The sequence below is a fragment of the Brassica oleracea genome, chromosome C3, assembly GCF_000695525.1.
Source record: "Brassica oleracea var. oleracea cultivar TO1000 chromosome C3, BOL, whole genome shotgun sequence".
Taxonomy (NCBI): Eukaryota; Viridiplantae; Streptophyta; class Magnoliopsida; order Brassicales; family Brassicaceae; genus Brassica; species Brassica oleracea.
In genome coordinates this window covers 52,789,944-52,797,182 of record NC_027750.1, presented here as the reverse complement: position 1 = coordinate 52,797,182, position 7,239 = coordinate 52,789,944, and positions in this window count along the sequence as shown.

The window sequence follows — 7,239 nt, the reverse complement described above, 5'->3', positions numbered from 1 at the left end:
ACACTTGTTGAAACATCGACCGATTATTCTATTGGAATATCGATCGATGCTTTTGGTCAAGCGTTAATGCGCGAGTTGAATGTGCTCACTAAGCTCACTAGATCAGCTATCGCCTTACTCTTAGCAAGTCTTAACTCAATTAGGATGGTTTCAGGGTGAGATGCAAGCTATATATCTTACACTTTAAATTAACCTTGAGCCATTTAAAGAAAGTCTCATTTGATGAGATCGCCGAGTATTAAGTTTATCATATCATATACATTTATGTTTAGGTTAATATAAGTTTTCCTATCAATTGGATTTTGGACTTACTAAATATTCAATTGATTCTTATTTAGCCACATAAGCTGAATTGACATTATAATTAAGTGATACTTAAATAATTTTAAAAAAAAATTAATATAAACTTAAGGTCACAATTTTTTAAATATTTCTCTATTAATATATAGGAGATTGTTATGGTATTAATCATGGTTAGTGGACATAACTTGGCAAACAAAATATCTATCGCCTAAAGGTGCACGTAGTGGAAACCCTCTTGATCCAGTGGTTTGACCAAGAGTTCATTAATGTTTCTACATCATGAGGTTTGGGTTTTAAATTCCGGAAAAGGTGGAATTATGTGAATTAAGAGAGAAAAAGCTTACAAGAGATTCGCAGTATGGCGCAAGGAGTACCGTCAAGCGTGGATCTCATAAGGCGTCTCAGGTGATGTAGTCGGGTGTGAATCTTCATACGACATATAGAATTATCGGCTGTAAAATCGTATTATAATATTTATCATAGTTGTAATAGCATAATTATTGAAAGTTAAAAAAGTGCACGTAAGAACTTAGAAGTTTGAGTTCATGAAGCTTCTACACTTTTGCGGAAAAGAAAGACTAATTATTTATAGTCTCTACCATCACATACATAGTGCTACCAACAACACAGTAACGAGGAATTGTCTCAGAGCAGTTCCATCTCTCAAAACCTGAAATAGTTCTTAAGAAAACAGAATATATCAATTTTGTAATTATACAATTTAACTGGTTCAACTGTTGAGTGACATATGTTATTACTTATTAGAGTTCTGAAAGATATTTGAAAAGTTCTTAGGTTAGCACTTTTGTCCGTTCTTTCTCATGTCTTTTAATTATTTTTGTACTTAAAAATTATTATATACTAGAGACGTTGTCCGCGCTACGCGTGGAAAATGCTTTTAAATATATTAATTTTTTATTTATCATAATTTTTTTTGTAATTGTAATTATTTTTGTAATTTTCAAAAATTGTATGAAAATTTTAAATATTTTATATAATTCAACCAAAAATTATATAATATATACACAAAAATAGTTAAATGGTGATAACTTGGTTATTACATTGTTATTTCTTAACTTGATAAACTAATATTTATCACAACTTTCATTCCATTTCCCAACTAAAAAAATTACAAAATATAAACACTTTTTTTTATCTTTTTTCAATTTTCTTTACAATTATTTTTATTTTAGTTATACATTTAAATATTATGTATATTATTTATAATATAATCTTTATTATTAATATCATTACATTCGACTCTAAAATATTTAATAGTTGAAATAATCAAAACTAAACCTATATTATATTCTTATAACTTTAGTGATATAAAATATATAAAAGTAATTCAGCCATATGTTCTATGATAAATGATATCTCAATTCAATCATGTTATTGTAATTGCATAGGTTATCACCGAAAAAGACTCCTTGTTATAAAATTTATAAACATGTAAAAACTGATACATTTATATTTGGATAAACATAAAAATTTACACCATATATAATAATCATTCATTTACTGAAAATATAATAATGTGAGCTTATGTAAAAATGAATCTTTTGAAATTACTCAAGCATAAATTAAGAAGTTGGTAATATTAGTTATAATATTCATCAAATAAAATTTAGATTTATTTATACATTGTTTTTTGGTAGTGAAGAATTTTTTCTACCGAGATTATAGTTTTGATGGGTTAGACTTCTAGAATTCCTTGAACTTTGTAACCCAATTTCCATTTTTTATTTATTCACAAAAGAACACTGAGGTTCGTTTTTGAACAATTTGAGGGATAGACTTTGAACTGCTTCAAGTTGTTGAACATATTGTTCCTTGAGTCCCAAATGCATTGGCTTCATATAAGCGGTCCTTTGCATTCTCAGTGCACACTGATCATCCAAACAACTCTCATGGAACATGGCTTGAACAATCTCTGGGTGTCACATCCGATAAGGAAGACATTTCCCCAGTATTTCATCTGGCTATTAAAAAGGACGAAACAATACCGTTGTGCTTCATAGTAGACAACTGATCCTGCTCGATACATTTTTGACTGTAACCGAATAAACCAAGTTAGTTAGTATCCCAAGAAGTCTCAGGAGACGTCTGGTTCTCATTTGCAGCCTGACATGAATGCTTGAAGAACACTTTTCAAGTTGTTTGTCCCATGTACAGTTCTTCACTTTCTCCATCTTAGTATTACTTTTCTCGAAGCATTCTTCTATGGTGTAAGTTATTTGTGGAGCTGATTTCTCTGAACTTGCTTATGATATCTCGGTTTTTGCTCTCATCTCTCAGCTATAACTGGCTCCACGACCATCTAATCCCCTTGCCTACTCAGGCAACACACAATGAGACACATCCATGCCACATGCTGATGGAACTCATTGGCTTTGTTAATAAAGAACTACTTCCTCTTCTTATACAGCGTTATCCTTGTCTCTTCGTTCGTTGTCCTCACCATATCTACCATCTTTCGAGCCGGAAAGATACTGAATACAAATATATCATTTGTTATTATTGCCCCCATGGTTTCTTGCAGAAAACATTGGCCCACTATCTTATCTAGGATAGTGAGCATTTTAACCTGGACCCGAAAACCTGAACCGGAACCGACCAAAAATACTTGATCCGAACCCGACCCGGAAATATATAAGTACCTTTTGTGTCTAAAAATTCTTTACCCGAAAAAACCTGGAACTGAAAGGAACCGGCCCGAATAGACGCAGATCCGAAAAGAACCGACCCGAGTAGACACAACCCGGTAAAAACCGACTTGTACTTAACTTGAAAATATGTATATTCAAAATTTGATGTTAGATTTTATATATATTATTTTATGATTTAGTTGAAATATCTTATGTTATCAATATTTGTTATTATTTTGCAACATTTTTAAGTAAGATGAAGTTTTAAAATGAAAAATTTAGAGTTTGAAAATATTTTATTTTATTTATTAATAGTTTAGTTTAAGTTATTTTGTAAAATTTTAGATATATATGACAAATATTGATTAAATTTGATGGAATTAGAATATTTCATGTTTTTTTTTAGATTTTAAGTAACCGAACCCGATCTGAACCCGATACGGATCCAAAAATTACGGGTATTTTAATTTTAGACCCGAACCGATCTGAACCCAAGAAGAACCGACCTGAACCCGAACCGAAAATTAGTAAGTATCTATTGGGTCCAAATATTTAAGATCCAAAAGAATCTGGAGCCGAAGGGAACCGACCCAAACCCGACCAGAATATCCGAACATCCAGGCTTAATCTTATATGTGACATGGCAAGTGACTATGGAATAATGTATTATGATTGGCTGATTTTTAATCTTATGTGTACACTCTCTCCTTTGAGCATAATTCCCTTTCAAAAATTGTATGAAAATTTTAAATATTTTATATAATTCAACCAAAAATTATATAATATATACACAAAAATAGTTAAATGGTGATAACTTGGTTATTACATTGTTATTTCTTAACTTGATAAACTAATATTTATCACAACTTTCATTCCATTTCCCAACTAAAAAAATTAAAAAATATAAACACTTTTTTTTATCTTTTTCAATTTTCTTTACAATTATTTTTATTTTAGTTATACAGTTAAATATTATGTATATTATTTATAATATAATCTTTATTATTAATATCATTACATTCGACTCTAAAATATTTAATAGTTGAAATAATCAAAACTAAACCTATATTATATTCTTATAACTTTAGTGATATAAAATATATAAAAGTAATTCAGCCATATGTTCTAAGATAACTGATATCTCAATTCAATCATGTTATTGTAATTGCATAGGTTATCACCGAAAAAGACTCCTTGTTATAAAATTTATAAACATGTAAAAACTGATACATTTATATTTGGATAAACATAAAAATTTACACCATATATAATAATCATTCATTTACTGAAAATATAATAATGTGAGCTTATGTAAAAATGAATCTTTTGAAATTACTCAAGCATAAATTAAGAAGTTGGTAATATTAGTTATAATATTCATCAAATAAAATTTAGATTTATTTATACATTGTTTTTTGGTAGTGAAGAATTTTTTCTACCGAGATTATAGTTTTGATGGGTTAGACTTCTAGAATTCCTTGAACTTTGTAACCCAATTTCCATTTTTTATTTATTCACAAAAGAACACTGAGGTTCGTTTTTGAACAATTTGAGGGATAGACTTTGAACTGCTTCAAGTTGTTGAACATATTGTTCCTTGAGTCCCAAATGCATTGGCTTCATATAAGCGGTCCTTTGCATTCTCAGTGCACACTGATCATCCAAACAACTCTCATGGAACATGGCTTGAACAATCTCTGGGTGTCACATCCGATAAGGAAGACATTTCCCCAGTATTACTTAACTTGAAGATATGTATATTCAAAATTTGATGTTAGATTTTATATATATTATTTTATGATTTAGTTGAAATATCTTATGTTATCAATATTTGTTATTATTTTGCAACATTTTTAAGTAAGATGAAGTTTTAAAATGAAAAATTTAGAGTTTGAAAATATTTTATTTTATTTATTAATAGTTTAGTTTAAGTTATTTTGTAAAATTTTAGATATATATGAAAAATATTGATTAAATTTGATGGAATTAGAATATTTCATGTTTTTTTTTAGATTTTAAGTAACCGAACCCGATCTGAACCCGATACGGATCCAAAAATTACAGGTATTTTAATTTTAGACCCGAACCTATCTGAGCCCAAGAAGAACCAACCTGAACCCGAACCGAAAATTAGTAAGTATCTATTGGGTCCAAATATTTAAGATCCGAAAGAACCTGAAGCCGAAGGGAACCGACCCAAACCCGACCAGAGCATATTTCCCTTTTATTTTTTTTTGGATAATGTAATTATGTTGTCGTTTTTTTTGTTAAGATCATTATTTGATATTTTTAGTGTGTTATGTAGTAGGTGATAAGTTAATATATTTTGCGTTTGTTTTTTTTTTTGAATAATGTGTTGTTGTGTATATAGTACTTGTTAGTAGTTAAATGAGCCTTTAACGTAAACTAATATTGAATTTCAATAACTTTGCATATACGCATTTGTTGATTCTAAGATTAACGGTTTCATCGTCAAAATTGTATTATATTTTTTCATATTTTTGAAAATTATAATTTTTAAGATGTTTTTTGCCTTCTCCCCATATTTTAAACTTGAACCCTCACCGCTACAAATCTGGTGTGCGGTGCTTCTCATCATCACCGGAAAAAGACTCACATTTTTCTCTTGTTCTTCTTGCCTTCTTCACCTATGAGATTATATGGTATTTGTTGCAGATCGGGTTTATGAGTTTTCAGTTGTTCGGTTGCTTCCCACAGCATTATAGGCTGTTCCAGTCAAAATTGACTACTCTTCTTCTTCCTTAGATTTCAGGTGATGTTAGGAACTGCATCTCCTTGGTTGGATCAGAGTTTATTCGTCTTTGATTTTGTGTTCCTCGTCGTTGGCTTACCGTCAATAGTCTCTGCTCGTTTTGGTTTTCAAGATCTAGTTTTTGGTGTTCTGACTTCTATGCTCTCTTTCATAACTCGAGGACGGCTTCATAGTTTTCTGATTTCGCTCCATCTCCCTTTCCCTCTCTATTCTTGCATCTCTTTGCAGCTTTCATCGCATCTCTGGTGGCTCTCCCTTTCACCATGTTTTCCAATCGAGATTTGGATAATGTTTTCGTTCGTGTATGCTATGTGGGCTAGGAAGGTTATTTTTGGTCCCAAGTTTAGTCCCTGATTTTTTGGTGGTTGTCTTCCATTCTCCCTCTCTCAAATTTTTTCTTTTCTTTCCATGTTTCCCTTGGTATAGGTGTGCGGAGTTAGTCTCTTGGAGCTTTGGTCCCTTCTATCCAGAGATTTGTGGTTTTTCAGTTGCATGCCGTATTGTATGTTCTTTTTTAGTCTGTGAGGTGTTTCTTTCTTTTTAGCTATTGGTTGTGATTCCGGTGTTTTAGGCATATATTTTCATGTTTTTTTGTGGCTTTGGCCTTTCGATTATTATTCTCCCTTTGGCCCGCTTTTTAAGTTTATGTGTTGGTTGTCTAGTTTTTTATTCTTAATTTGATTATCTTATGATACTAAAAGTGAAATAAATATAATTAATAAATAAAATAATAAAAATTAGTAAAAATAATAAAATGATGAAAAGTCTTGCTATTTTTAGGTGTGAATAAATTAAATATTTAAAATATATTTATATTATTTTATTTATTTCTTGAATTTTAAAGACCAATAAGTCTGAGAAGGATTAGATAATACACAATTAGAAATTGATGGAGAAAATTGCAATAATTTAAGAGAAGAAGAATTTAAATACAAAAAAAAAACATGAGAACACATGTCAACAAACCCCCCTTCCACATGTCATAAGAAGAGAAAAAGCCAACTTTATATATATAGATGTTTTCTATAAATAAATAATAAGACGAAAACAAAGGTTCTTAGAAACATACATACTACATAGTAATTCAAGGTAGTCCTAGGTAGTCCATAGTAGTACCTAGTAGTCTATATTACACATAGTAGTTCATAGTAGTATCCTGGGACTTTTATCCGAGATCCGGATATTACAATTTTTAGAAGGATATTCGACACCCGGACATCTAGAACCCCGGATCCGGATAAGGATAGTAAAATTATGGATCCGCCGGATAAGGATCCGGATGCTGATACCTTAAAATTCCCCGGATACCCGATCCGTCCCAGACCTAGTTCATAGTAGTACCTAGTAGTCCATATTTCACATAGTAGTCCATAGTAGTACCTAGCAGTCCATATTACACATAGTAGTTCCGATAGTACCGAGTAGTGCAGCGTTAACTAGTACAAAGTCCACAAAAGTACCTAGTAATTCATATTACACATAGTAATCAACAGAAGTACCTAGTAGTTCACATTA